This window comes from Chinchilla lanigera, unplaced genomic scaffold (genome assembly GCF_000276665.1).
Source record: "Chinchilla lanigera isolate Chin_1 unplaced genomic scaffold, ChiLan1.0 scaffold00047, whole genome shotgun sequence".
Lineage (NCBI taxonomy): Eukaryota > Metazoa > Chordata > Mammalia > Rodentia > Chinchillidae > Chinchilla > Chinchilla lanigera.
In genome coordinates this window covers 4693506-4708641 of record NW_004955448.1, presented here as the reverse complement: position 1 = coordinate 4708641, position 15136 = coordinate 4693506, and the positions used below count along the sequence as shown (strand labels likewise).

The 15136-nt window shown below is 37.7% G+C and overlaps 1 long non-coding RNA gene across 1 annotated transcript in view; it reads right to left on the bottom strand.

The window, feature by feature from the left end:
• Positions 1-15136, bottom strand: part of LOC106149533 — a 54802-nt gene that overhangs the window by 8151 nt on the left and 31515 nt on the right. The window contains exons 2-3 of the long non-coding RNA XR_001235787.1: positions 2508-2918; positions 938-1144 (exon numbers count right to left, since the gene is read on the bottom strand). This is a non-coding gene — a long non-coding RNA (uncharacterized LOC106149533). The remainder of the gene's footprint in view (positions 1-937; positions 1145-2507; positions 2919-15136) is intronic.

Sequence of the window (15136 nt, the reverse complement as noted above, 5' to 3'; positions counted from 1 at the left end):
CTTTTCTCTAAAAAGTCATAGTTACTTATCTAGGCCAACTGATTTTTAAAATTCACATCATGGATATTAATCATGTCCTTCTAAAACACAACTTCTGGTTTCAGTAGGAAACATTCTGGTACTGGAAATACTTTAGGTCTTATTCAGCATGGAAACATTCTATGCTTATTTTTAAAGTTATTTTCCCCAGATTATGAAGTATATGAGAAATGAATGCACAGCTATAAAACCATGATAGAAATAGTTTGACTACCACGTAAAATTAGTCTACAAAGCAAATCAACTCAGTTAAAAACCTAACATTTTTAAATGATTTGATAATCATTTAGATCCCCTTTATAATGCAAATGAATATAGAAATTATATCTTAGAGTTCTTTAAAAACTCAAAATGACTCAGCTAGAAAATAGTATATTAACATAAATGCAAAATATCATTTGAAATATACAATATGATATACAAAATATGAAAACAATACAAAATCTAAAACTCTTACAGTACAGTGTATGTTAGACGCTAACATTTTTATTAAATGAATTAAAGAGTTTTATGAAAAAGGTAACCAATCATGGGAACTCAAGTGAAAATTTGTCATTAATATGAGGCACACATGCCCTCCCTACCTCAGTAGCATGTGGCCAATTTCCAATCTAAATACCATTTCATTTGAAATTTGACTTTTTTTAAGAGCCAACCAAGAAAGTGAAAAATAGAGATGAAAAGAACATCATATTGCAAAGGCAGGAATGCATGTTATTTCTTCCCAAGAACAGAAGGCCAGCCAAAACCACAGCACCCTGTGGAAACCTTTCATTGTGAAAACCAGCTGTGGCAGTACCTCCTCTGCAGCCATGAGGCAATTAAATATCTAAGAACGGACAATCCTCCAATTACTTTGCAAGTGTTAAAACCAGCACCAGAGCATGTTGTAACTCACCATATGTTGTAATTAAATGTAGGAATTCACACTTCTGTGTGGCCATAAAATCTCAGCTTGGGGAGAGGGCGGCAACATCTGCAGTCATAGCAAACGTGAGACCAGGCGTTGCTACACAGAAGACACACCTTGCTTCCCACACTCACATCCATGTTCTCCTGCAGTCCTCGGTTTATTGCAAATTCCCCAGGCTTCTCAGTTGCCACACTTGTAACAGTGAGAAAGAAGAAATTGAGATCAAAAGAGACCGCAGAGCAAGACAAGAGTCCAGGAGCATGACTGGACTAGAGTTTCCAGGTCCTGCTGTTTTCTTTCAAGTGATGAAATAAGTGAACATAAAAGAGGAGCCAGGTTAAAACACAGGATGGGGGCTGGGCAAGAAGCAGCAATAAGACACCAGCTAGGAAGGATCAAGGTTAGCTGCACCAGACCTGCTGAATCTTGCTCATTTAGAAGGAGGCGTCCTACATTTGGTGAAATGACAGAATCTTTTCTTTAAAAAAAGTCCTTCTAGTGCTCAAGGAAATTGCAACCTACTGCAATGAGAATGTTGTAAGTGGTGGAACTATTCCTGCAACAAATGGTCTCAGTTGGAAGAGCCATAGATGAACTAGACTTAGTGGAAGCCAAGTTTTTCATCGGTCCTTCGACAGGAGAGAAGATAACTTAGCAGGAAGCTGCAGCTTGTGAGAAGAATTACCTGATTAACCTGCTCAAAAGAGTAGTAATGCTGGTAACAGTGGATAAACACTAATTATATTTTGAAAGAGCGTGAGGAAGAATCTATCCAGAGGAACCAGAAGTTGCAAAGTTGGCTCCGGCCTCCATAACTGATAATGTGGAGGAGGAAAACAGCACCTTGGCCCACTGCCTATTCCATTCCTAGGAGGCAACTCAGGATGCCTGAGGGGAAGCCAGGAGTGACTCAGGATGACACCAAGCCCTGAGCTGGAACTCTGCAATGTGTCTATCTTTCCACATTCTGGAGAGCAGAGTTCTGAGAGACACACCGGACTCCTTGTGGGGTGGGAGGAAGTGAAGAGAGAGATCAAATTGATCTTCAAGTCATGACCTGGGTGACTAAGCTTGAGACTCTTCCACTTACTGTTTAACTTGGACTCCCTAAAAAGAGAGAACAAGGTGGCATTGTCTTATCATTGGGATATACACTATGTCTCAGTATCCGCTCTGTCTTTGCTTCTGATACGTTAATAGTGGATCCTTGTCAAAGCTGGCTAATCACACTGTGTCTTAGATGTGATAATACATTTATAAAAAAGAAACTAACATCTCAGCCAGATGTGGTGGTGCACACCTAGAATTTCAGCACTCAGGAGACTGAGGTAGGAGGATGGCTGTGAGTTCAAGGCCAGCCTGGGCTACAAAGTGAGTTCCAGGCCAGCCAAAACTGCATAGCTAAACTCTGTCTCAAAAAAAAAAAAAAAAAACTAACATCTCACATACCGGGTACCCTCTTCACATTATCTCCCATATCCTCACTTCATCTTCTCCTGTATGAGAAGGAAACAAGTTAAGTGACAGAGAGGACTCCTTTTAACAAATAACTTACCGAGTATTACAGGACAAAGGTCATTTCAGTCTATTTCCTATATTTTTATACCTGTAATGTCATTATCATTGATGTTCAAAAGGTACATCTATACCACTGAAAAGTCTACAGTCTGAAGGCCTAAATTATATTCATTATAGATGTAATGTTATTCATTTTATTACATTCAAATTTTTGACAATCCCTGCGCAACATTCGGCAGAAGTGATAATAAAGCAGAAGAACTGATTCTTCAAGAAAGCTTCCTGAATCAATTACTGACAGGAACGGAGGAGAACAACAATGGTCCGTGCTCCTTTGGGGAGGTTGTTTTCACAAACAGGATGGGTTCAGAGCAGCTCTTCATAACATCTTTGTGTGGCTGAGATGAAAAGCAAGGCCGAAATTTTCATCCTGCTGTTGAGTCTTTAGCTGTAAAAAGAAACTAAAGATGAATCATTTAAAAATACCATTCAAAAGATCAATACTCCCTATAATCACAAACATCAATTTTTCTCATATTATTTACATCCGTGCTCCTCTTCATGAGCTATGGGTATATTAAGGAATAACTTTGGGCATTTGAAAAGAGATGAATGAACTGAGGACTCACAAAATACTCTTTTAAAGGAAACGGAAGAAAAGGGTAAAGTTACTAATTGTCTTGTTTAGATATCAATGAAAATTGGACTTAATTATAAAGATAGGGGTTGCTATTGACATCAGAAGGTAATGAAAATTTAGTATTCAATCCTATAGTATATAGCCCAGTAGGCTTGCTCTTTTTTGCTGTTTTTATACAATTTCCTTTTTATACTTTTATTAGTACATGTTTGCAGTACATAATGACTGCATTCACTATAGAGAATTGGTAGATATACATAGCACATTTCAATTATTTTTCCCCCCTTGCCTTTACCTGTTATTCTTCCAGCACCAGATTCATTGATTTATCTTATAAGATCTTAATAAAGTGAACTATTATGTGTATAGGTTAAAAACTAGACTAATAGGACAAAGAATACATAAAATATGTAAGACAGTTGTCCTAAGTGCAGGTATGCTTTTAGATACATTGTCTGTGCTGGACTACCATACTTTTTTTTTCCTCTCTTGTTTCCTGTTTTCTGCCTTTTATAGACCTGTTGCTTCATTACATAGATTGGGTTACTATTTATGTGACAACTTTTAAAGACTCTCCAAGACAAATTGCAATCACAAAATTACTGCCAAATGGCGAATTCAACTTTTAACTCTTGAAAACATGCAAACTGTTCTGGAAATCAGCATGTCAAGAAATACAAGGGGTTTTTTTTTTTTTTTTTTTAGGTAATTCAAGCAAATAGACATTATTGCCACAGTGGAAACAAACTTAGAATTTCAGTAGCAAATATTTCAGTTGTTTAAAGCCCAAAGATAATTTTTCCTTCCCATAGTTTACTATTGTTGGAAAACCTATAATGTGATCTTTAAAATTTGACAAAAAATTTGGAACATGATAACAAATGCCAGCTGAGGAGGGCTGTATTCACAACTTGTACTTGCATCGCCCTTAGAAACTCCTCATGCATATTTTCAAAGCAGTGTTCTCATTCAACCTAATACCGGCTACAGAGATTCTTTCAGCAAAGTTTTTATACAGCACTGGGATGAATCTCCATCACCGCTGGAGTAAGAAGCCGGAAGTCAGTCACCAGACTGATTGCTTATGGCCTGTCTCTCTTTACATTAGCAAGCAGGTGCAATGAGGCTTGACATCACTTGTGTAGACAGCGATTTTGTGCTAAAGACTTGTAGTCAAGCTCCCGCCTTACCCTCGCTTGCCTCTGTTTCTTTACTAAGGGGTAGGGAAATGTACACTGTGATATAAATTTAGAAATGATTGAAAACTAAACTCAGTCCTCAAGACCAATAATCTTAAAGTATTCTTCAGCTTAATAATTCATAAAATAGTAGTTCAGAAGATGCTATTAACATGAATCTGAGTAAATTATAAATATTGTTAAAATGTTACTATTTGTAAAGCAATATTCAAAGTTTTAAAAATTGAGAGTTGTAAAAAGTCTTTTAGCTCTTAGGAACTGTGTATACATTAAAACTGCACAAAATCCCATTATGAATATTTTTGTGAGTTCATTTTGTCTCATTAGTAGTAAAATTTGATTTCCAAAGTACAAATTTAGGGGCTGGGGATTTAGCTCAGCGGCAAAAGCGCCTGCCTGACAAGCGCAAGGTCGTGAGTTCGGTTCCCGGTACCGGAGAAAAACCAAAAAAAAAAAAAAAACAAAGTACAAATTTAATGAAGGTAGTTTTCAAATATTTGTCCTAAAAACACCCAGTTAGAAACATGGCATTAAAAGTTAACATCTATTTCTGTTTTAAAAGATCTATAGTGTCTTTAAAAGTATCTTTTAAAAATAAGCACTCAAAAGAAACTGAAGCTTGACCCCTGAGAAGGTGTCAAAACCTAGGTACACATCTGCTGCGGTTCGGATGAATGTCCTCCAACAGCTCACGCATCCAAGTGTTGGTCCCCAGCTGGTGGCACTGTTGGGGGGTGTTGGAACCTTTCAGAGGCAGAGCCTAGGAAGAGTCTCTGGTCACTGGAGGTGTGAAACCTGGTGCCGTTGTCTTCCTCTCTTGCTTCCTGGCCGTGAAGTGACGAGTTTTGCTCTATCCTGCGCCCCGGAATGTGCTGCCTCACGACAGGAACCGGAGCAACGCGGCCAATCAATCACAAACTGAACTGCATAACTGAGTCCAGATAACGGTTTCCTCTTTGTGAGTTTGTTTATCCCATGTATTTGTTATAGTGATGGAAGCTGTCCGTAATTATTATATGTATGTATTTTAAAAAATCTTTTTAAAGGGAGAATTGAACACAGTCATTAAGCACGGTGGTTCACAATAACTGTGTAATACATGCCAGTGATTTTCTACACGAAGAAAGTGAGTCCCAGTGAGCTTAGGGAGCTTGACCAAATCCCTGGATTGATGCAGGCACAGCTAGGATTTAATAATTTCTTCAGATTTTTCAAGGCAAATTAAATCTATAAATTTTTATGGGAGCTGAAACAGGAGTAGGAGAGGCACAGTCTGGAGCGGCGCCCCTGGAGAAGTACACGGAGAACTCAGCAGGTTAAAGTTCTTCACTTAAAATCTGGTTCCCTCAATCACGTATTTTACCCAAACAAAGAAATAGAAAATAAAGCCACGTTTGGTAGCACATGACTATAATCTCAGCACTTGGGAGGTTGAGACAAGAGAATTCCCACGAGTTTAAGTCCAGCCTGGGCTAAATAGTGAGTTCATAACAACAGCCTGTCTTGGAAAAAAAAAAAACAAAAAAACTACATAGTGAGACCCTTTTTCAAAAGCAAACAAAAAAGAACTAAAGAATGAATAAGTCATCTTTATCCGTATTTCTCTGCCTTTTGGTAGATGATGTCCTTGGAATTTTGCAAAGTACAAAATACTGCATCTAAAAGGTGTAGGAGTCAAAGCTCCCAGCTAACTCAGAAATAAAAAATAAGTCCATAAGATATTGAGATTGTTCTATGGAAAAGTTGCATAAACAACTCTTAAGACCCTTCGTTTTCAGTAATACTTCCTTCTCATATTCACTCAGCACAAAAAGCTGAGTTCTGTAAGGCACAAGCTGTAAAAAGAAAAGATCCTTGAGTTAAACTGATATGAGATTGCACTAACTAAAAAGTATTATGTGATTAGAATTTAAAAATGCAAATATATTCTGAATACTTAAGCCATCCATGCCATTTTAACTTTAGTTATCTGTGTTTACTAATACTCGGTTTCCTTTAGCTACTTCATGACTTTAACAAATTCCCTGTTTGGCCTGTAAATTTCCTACTTGAAAACAACAGGAGCAAAGTAGCTAAAAATTCTAAAAACAGTCAATCACTCAGTTACATTCTGATTCTATGATTCGATGAAAAACAAGTGTTTTATTTTTGATTCACGACTTTGTTCACACTATTCTTTTGTGTGATAAAGAAATGTAGGTGAGATATCTTTTGAGCTATGCAATATATGTGTACATAATCACATTATAAATAAAAGTTGAAAAATTGACTTCGATGTTGTGATACCCTAACTGGAGCTAGAGACAGAGAAGGCACACGACAAGGAAGATATGGCACCATCACACAGGCCCTCATCTTCCCCCTTTCATCCTTAAAAATCCTACCAATAAGCCCAGATAGCTCAACCTTAGCCCTTTTCACACATATATCTTCCAGCAGTGTGTTGTCGTGTGTCTTTCTCCTTTGACACAGCACTTACTGTTTGTTGATAAAGATTTCTACTGCAGGAATTCAGCATTAATCATCCGACACTTCTCAAAGGTAGTGTTTTTGTTTTTAAGGTAGGATTATTTATTGGGAAGGCCCAGAGCATCTCTGATCCTGGTTTCTGAATGTCACTGACCCCTCCTCAGCTGTGACAATAAATTCAAATAAAATCACACCCCATACACATTTCCATGACTCATAGGTAGTGTGCTTCTCTGGTTGTCAATCACTAATTTAAGCTAACCACTTCCTTTGCTACATAGCATGCATCGAGCCCAACCAAATTACCAACCCCTACACTAAAAAAAAAAAAGATGATTCTAGGAAACCGAGCCACAGAGCAATGAATAACTTGCAGATCATCCAGATCATGCCATCTAGATCACTCTGTCATTTGAAGTTCTCTTCCACAGGTGAGTATGGTTTTGAACAGACCTACTGACCTCCTTGACAGAGAGTGAAAAAGCAGACAAATAAGCACAGTGATAATGTGTACTTAAATACCAAATATTTGTAATGTTAACTGTATAAACAATATTCTTTCAGATCAGTGATTTTCAAAGTGAAATCTACAAGCCACTGGCGGTCTTGTACAAAACTAGGCAAGTTGGTCATTCTGTTGTCACCTCAAGAAAAATAAATAGCATATGTCATCAGTAATAAAATTCAAGCTTTCCAACAAAAGTTAGAATTTTGGAAAACTTATGACCTTCACTGTAACCGTGTCAGTTTCCTAAGAGACTTTTCTGAAAAAATTGTTATGAATACTAACAAATCTGGTTTTCTTTGCTATTATTGATATTATGCAATGAAATGTGTAAATATTTGCAAGGTCTGTAAAATTAAGGAACCCATATTTTCTAAATAACCAATATATAATGTTAGAAGCTCATGCAAGGGTTCATGAGTGTAAGGATTCATTTAAACTGCAAGATAGCAGTGGATTTTTAGTACAACAGAGATGAGAAGTCCATTGATACTGTTTCAAATCAACATTGTGAACATTTAAGAAATTACCACTCGACAACTTGGGGTGATATCAAAGAAGAACATCCATAATTATCTTTTAAAAATGATAGCTATTTCCAGCTAAAACAACATCATCACAAAGGGCTGAATACAGAAGAAACAGAGAGAAGAACCTAAATGTCTCTCCTCTACCAAGATATTGAGAATAGCAAAAAATGTAAAACAATTTTGTGGATACTTATATTATTTTATAAAATGTTATTTCTTAATTAAGACATTATAGGTGTTAATATTAAGTGATATATTATTTTAAAATTACTTAAGTATTTTAAAATATTTTTGTAGCCAAACATGTTGACTCATGCCTATAATCCCAACAGCAAGGAGGCTGAGGCAAAAGGATTGCTGTAAATTTAAGGCCAGCTTGGGCTATTCGTGAGTTCCAGCCCAGCCCGAAATATACAATGAGACACTGTTTCAAAGAATAAAATCTGTTGTTTTTAGTATGCTAAATACACATAGATAAAACCACAAAAATAGAAAAATTTTGAGTCTAATTTTAAAAGCAAAAAAATGTTTTCTGAGAAAAAGTTGAAATTTTCCATGTTTCATGATTAACACTATGATTTTTACCCAATTCTATTCTTTTAAAATATTTACTGTTTTAAATCACTTACATTATAGTTCCATGGTTTGATCTTAATTTTGAAAATCACTTGTGCTGTAATAAATAAAATTCCAATGGAACTTTGACTGTCATAGTCATTAGAACTTTTCAAAAGTGAGAGATAGAAAGATTTCAGTCTTCAATATGATAAGCTTCATGTAATTCTTTACACAGTAAAAACAATGGTAGGAAGACAATTTGAAAGCTTTTGTGAGATCCTATGATGTGGTACCATAGAAATTATTTAAATTGCATTCTAATTAGTATTGACTTCTTAAATAGTCCTTGAGGAATTTCTAAATTTCATGGGTATTTTTGTTTGTTTGTTTGTTTTTCTGGTACTGGGAACCGAACTCACAACCTTGTGCTTGCCAGGCAGGCGCTGTTTCGCTGAGCTAAATCCCCAGCCCCCTAAATTTCACGTTTTATGGGAAAATTTAACCAAAACTCAAAGACTCCTTCCTCCAGAGTCCATTGATTGATGTCCTAGGAAGAAAGCTTCAACTATCTCTTTAGACCTTTAACTTCTTTGCAGTATCACAGTAGGTGGACACTTGAGCTGATTCAGTGGAGAGAAGCTCTGTTTGCTGGGTCATAAGGCTTCAGATCATAAGATCATGGAGCGCTGGAGACAGGAGCCAGAATATCTTCATTTCCTACCTGTGTGTTCATAGGCAAAACACTTATTTTCCATTCATTCCATTTACTTCCTTGTAAAATGGAACCAACATTCAAGTAAAGTATTCAGAAAAATAAATAGCATGTAGACCCACTCAGTGAGTGTTACTTAAGATTAAAATGCTCAACTGGGTCATAATTGCCTGTAGTTCCAGCTACTGTACTCAGGGGATCAGGTTAATTTTAATAGATGAAAGAAAAAATAAAATATAGGGGCTGGGGATTTAGCTCAGTGGCAAGCGCAAGGTCGTGAGTTTGATTTCTGGTACCGGAAAAAAACCCAAAACCCCCCCCCCACATAAAAAAGAAAATATAAAACATCATATAACATTTTTCTCATGTAATCAAATGTCTTAGTGATATTATGGAGAAAATTTGATCTAATCTTATCCTTCACAGGTTTTGAATTTTAATTTATTAGTGCACTTTCAAAAACAAATATGGACACTCTTTTTGCTCTTATGCCTTTGTGCAGTAGAAATGATGTTCTGGTACTCAGGAAAGATCGTTATACTACTTCCTCATCTTCTCTTCAAAAGGAGAATATGTTAGGTGTAAGTGCTTTGGTCTATCTCCTTGAACAAATGATTAATAATTCTTCACCTATGGTGGTGAAACTGGGTAAAGGCTTTATCTTTGTAGAAAGCTACCACCAGATTAAAAAGGATACCTTCTTGGGAGATGTTCTTCTACTCCCAAAACCCAACAGAGACTTGATTTATGGAGGTACAGTACATGCAGAATAACAGTGAAACAGAACATCATAAGTGTGATGGGCAGCCTACATTTCCAACTTCATAAATAAGCACTTAAGCCGAACTCTGGCCTACAAATGTTGGAAAGGAGTAGATGCGTAGAAATAATGAAATGAAAAGTTTTAAAGTTTTTGTTCTTAAAATAATTGTTTTTACTCATTTTTCTTTTCCTAAATAGGACTTTATATTAATTGAATTCATAAATTAAATGTAGAACTTCAAGGCGGGGTGATTCTGAGAATTACACTCAGGCTTTTTGCACTGAGTGACATCTATAGCTGTTTTTATTTTGAAACAGGGTCTCACTAGGTTGCTAAGTTGCCCAGAGTGGGTTAGAATTGCAGTCTTCTTGCCTCAGCCTCCCAGAGTGCTGAGATGAAAGGTCCATTCCACATTTCCAACAAGATGCTTTATTTAAATAAATATAATATTTAAGTAACACAGTCTATATTACTATACCAGCACTCTAAATATTGTAGTAAAACCATGTCAGGGTATTAATACAAATGGCTGTTAGTAGGAAAGTCAAATGTCGTATGAAATCTGTGTTTCAGCCATGTTTCTGTCGGCTCTGTGTCACTCCAGAGCACTGCTTTCATCCAGTTCTGAATCCTCTAATGCGAGGAGCTCCAGTGTGAGCCCAAGAGAGCATGTGTGAGGCTTATGAGAAGTCGTCATCCCAGAAGCAGTAGCCGAAGTGTTCAGATCAGGCTGCGCCAATCAGAATGAATCCCAAGCATAGGCTAGAATTTTTAAAAAGGAAGCTGTCTATGAATAAAGCTAAGTAAGAAGATATACTACTGCCCAATCTAGACAAAGGGGAGTAGCACCATTGACAACCTGGTTCTACTGCAGCACAAATTCAGATAATGTCTGAACTTTTTAGTCACACAAAAAAATAATTCTGTTTTTCTTTCAAAAGGCTTTAAGTTGGTTTCTATTGCTTACAAGGAAACGTTCCCTTTATAATGCAATCTGCTACTCTAACATATAAAGAAAAAAGTCCTTATACTCAACCTAAGATTTTGATGACTCTTATTTCCCCAAATGCTACAGTGGATTGTAAGTACTTTTAAGGGTTTGAACAGTAGTATGAATATAATAGGATATGGAAAGACTTCCTGAACCTCATCATGGTTCAGGAAGCTTAAATTTGTAATCCCAAGGAAGTTACTGGAATTCCATTAAGTTGATTCCAATCTACCACGTCCAGTGACATGGTCTCTCAACCCATGTGAGAATGAAGACACTGAGGCATATTCATCATGGGGAGCCAAGGGCATCCTAAATCCAGCTAGTATGGCAGCTAACTGGAAGAAAGGCCTGTACCCAGGCCCAAACTCTGATTTTATTAATTTGTAAGGAGGAGAGTGGCTTAGGGATGAGTGACTGTAGCAGGAAGTACGTGAGTGCCGTGATCTGGGCTAGGTAGGGGGCCTGAGATCAGCTCTGGAATAAGCAGAGAGAAGGGTGTGCAAAAACAGCAATCTGCACAACACAGTTTGAGGCAGTATTCCATGTTTTAGGGTTGCTGCTTCAGCTCTGATGTGCAATTTTCATGCCCTGGGAATTCGTGGCCTCTTATCTCAAGGCTTGATCCCAGCCGACAATGTGGAGCATGGCTCTTCTTCCCTCTAGGTTCATGCATGCTTTTTGGGATCTACAGGGTAGGGCAACACTGACCTGTCACTCTGCTTCAAGGATCACACATTAGCACCTCAGATAGACTGATTTGCATTGCTCAAAGCCAATTGAGAGGATAAGGAAACGTCCTGGCCAGCTCTGCAAACACCAATACATGGAAATACGGCCAGGATCAGCCAAAATAGAGATAATTACTCTTCTTTCAAGAGAGCCGTCCAGGTGGTCCTCTACAATGGGCTACATACAATGCCCTAATATTTTGTTGAAGAATACAATATGATAGGTAAAAACAATGTTAATTGTAATGTTATGTATGTGCTAAAAAATTAAATGTGACTTAAATCTTAACTGTAGTACAATGGCTAAGTATATATAATCGTGTGCCAGTTTTGCTCTAGGATAGTCTCAATTACAAAGATAATGCAAAAGGCATTATATATAATATATTATGTGGAAAGGATCAAAATAATACCATAGTTTTCATACTAGGGAAACAGATATAATACAAGATATACAAGTACATAAGAATTTACAAGATTGGCTTATAATGGCTGCCCACAGAGTCAGGTGTGGAAGAGTGCAGAGGGTCTGTCAGAACACACTGTGGAATCTGGAGCTCCGTGTAGTGACCAGTGTGAGTCCATATCAGTAAGCCAAAGGATCCACAATGGAAGGCTGAAGGGTTGGGGCTGGAAGCAGAAGAGTCTGAGCTGGAAGCCAGAAGATGATGTCCAAGGTGAAAGCAAAGACTGGAGCTCCCTGAAAGATGACAGAAGCAATCTTTTCTTCTTCATTTCCTGTTTATAGCATTCTGGCGATATTCCTCCCTAGGGAGAGTCTTCCGTGCCCAGAAGTACGCTGAACCAATGTAGCTGGGTATTACTTACTCAACTTGACACAACTGATTAACTATCACACATTTATTACAATAATTACAGTTATATACAGTGGAGACAAGTGACTTCAGCCTTAGTTACATATTAGAATCTCCTGTGGAGTGTTCAAAAAAATGAGAAAAATCTTGATACTTCAGAAATTTATTTAATTGATTGGAGGTAGAGCCCAGACCTTGATATTTTTCTAAAGTTCCCCAGGTGACATTAATATATAAGCATTACCAAAGGTTTTTAAATTATAAAAAAATGAAGCCTCTCCAAATAAATCAACAACTATTTTATTTTTACATATTCACAATTTGACATTTTAGCATGTTCAAATACTCATGCTTTTGGCATATTCACATAATTACAACTTCTTCATGTGTTGGTATTTATCTCATCCACAATTAAAACTCAAAATAGTTCAGGCTTTCATAGTTTATCTGTTGGCTGAGACAAGTGAGTCATTTAATTATAACCTGGAAGAGGACAGAGAAGACTATGAGGGAGGGCTGGGGGGCAGTTTTTCAGGTATAAATTAATTCACAACTTGGAAGTTCTCAATCTCTTATTGTAATTATTTTAATCTCATATAATTCTTGCAACTTTAATCCTTTCTTACAACTTGAATTCTTCTTCTTTGCTGGATCCTGCTCGTCTAAATGTTGGCAAAAACTAGAGCTCACGTATGTAGTTGGGTTGCCTACGTCATGCTGTTGGCCAGCTCAGAGGCTTAAGTGAGATTTTTGTGGGTAAGATCATCAGGTTAAAGAACGCACATGTGTAAAACATCAGCAACAATAGCAGGCAGCATGGAGTAGAGCAGAGTACAAGAGCCACCTGCGTCTTTATAGCACATTTCTTATACATATTGTTATCACTTACTTACATTCCTCCATGCTGGCCTTACTGGCGCATGCATAATTATTCACCGCTCAGTCACAGTTACATACTGTGCGCCTCCCATTGTGCGCCTGCGCTGACAGTGGAGTCGTGTCCTCAGGGCTGTCTGGAAGCATGCTGACATGCCCCAAGCACTGACTCAGTCTGAGCAGTTCTGCACACACGTGAATATGGATCTCAAATACCCATCTCCAAGCTTAATCTCCTTCTGAACTCCAAATATCCAGCTGTTCCCTCAACAATCCCACATGGATTAACCAAAACCAAACTCAAATTTTGAACCAAGACTTGATTTTCCCCTATGTTCCTCATCTCAGTAAATGATACATTATTCATCTATCTGAAGGTGCCCTCATAATATTCTTGACTCCATCTCAACATATCTGTACTTTACCAGCTACTATTTTTACTCAGACCTTAAAAATACACTGTACATCTTGTTCTCAACTCACTTCCTATCAATTGCAATGCACTGATTTCAAGTACCCATCAAGAAGAATTCTATGCACTGCTTCTTAACAGCACCCTACTTTTACCTCCTTCTTATTGTCTGAACTAGGTGAGATCATTTCTTATTCCAGCTCATAACCCTCAAGTGGCTTTTTATCACAGTCACAAAAAAAAACCAAAAAAAAACAAGAAAACAAAAACAAGAAAAAACAATCTTCAGCCCCATAGACCAAACTCTGTGTAATCAGTTGTCTGATCCTAACTTCCTCACCTAAGGTTCTCCCATTTCTCACTGAGCTTGGCAGGTTCGCAACCTCCCTGACTCTCCTCAGAGGTACCAAGCATGTCCTAGCTTGAGAGCCTCTTCTCCTGCTGATTGCCCTGAGTTGCTGTAATCTCAGATGGTTTATCTCATCTCCCTTGAGCTTCTTTCCAGGGCCTGTGAAAGTCCCCTCCTCAGAGAAGCTTTCTCTCCAAAAGAGCACCCCTCCCGCCACCCATCTTGCTCTCCATCCATTTAAAATGTTGAGGTTTAGGGGCTGGGGATTTAGCTCAGCTGCAAAAGCGCCTGCCTGGCAAGCATGAGGTCATGAGTTCGGTTCCCAGTACTGGAGAAAAAAAAAAAATAAATAAATAAAATGTTGAAGTTTTCTTCATAGTATTTACCGCTGCCTGATGATATCTATATATCTGTCTAGCTATCCTCCCCTTATTCTCTCAGTGCAGAGGTTTGAACCAACTTTGTTCACTGTTGTATCTGTAAGTTTAAGCAAATGCTTAGGTGTACAGTAGGCAGTCATTAAATGCGTATCAAGAGGAAACAATGAATCAAATGTGTGCACGTGTGTACTTTTCATACATACATAAAGAGTAGATTTAGATGTACAGCAAATGAGGAAAGGTAGAGATTTCCCACATATGCCCTGTCTTGCAGCTTCTCCAGTATCAAAGTCCCCCATCAAAGCAGTAATATGTAACAGTGAATGAACCTTCATTGATTCCTCATTATCATCCAAAGCACATAATGTACATGAGCGTTCACTTTGGCATGTATTCTGTGAGTTTTGGCACGTCCATAGTGACATTACACATTATAATATGCAGAATAGTTTCTCTGCCCTAAATAGCATCTACCCTCTACCTACTCATCCTGATGACTACTTGTGAAGGTCCTCGCAACACCCATCTGGTCAATGTCTTCTGACTCAGGAGGCAGAAGAGTGCTAGCTCTGAGGCACTGACACATTTGGAAGATGGGATATTTTGCCTGCTAGAGCAGAGATAGGCCTTATGGGAAAAACAAAGACGCTCCAGATGGAACAATCAGATAAAAGTTGCAATATAATAACCACTGTTAATTTCCTATCATCTCATTTTGAAATTCTGTATCATTTTT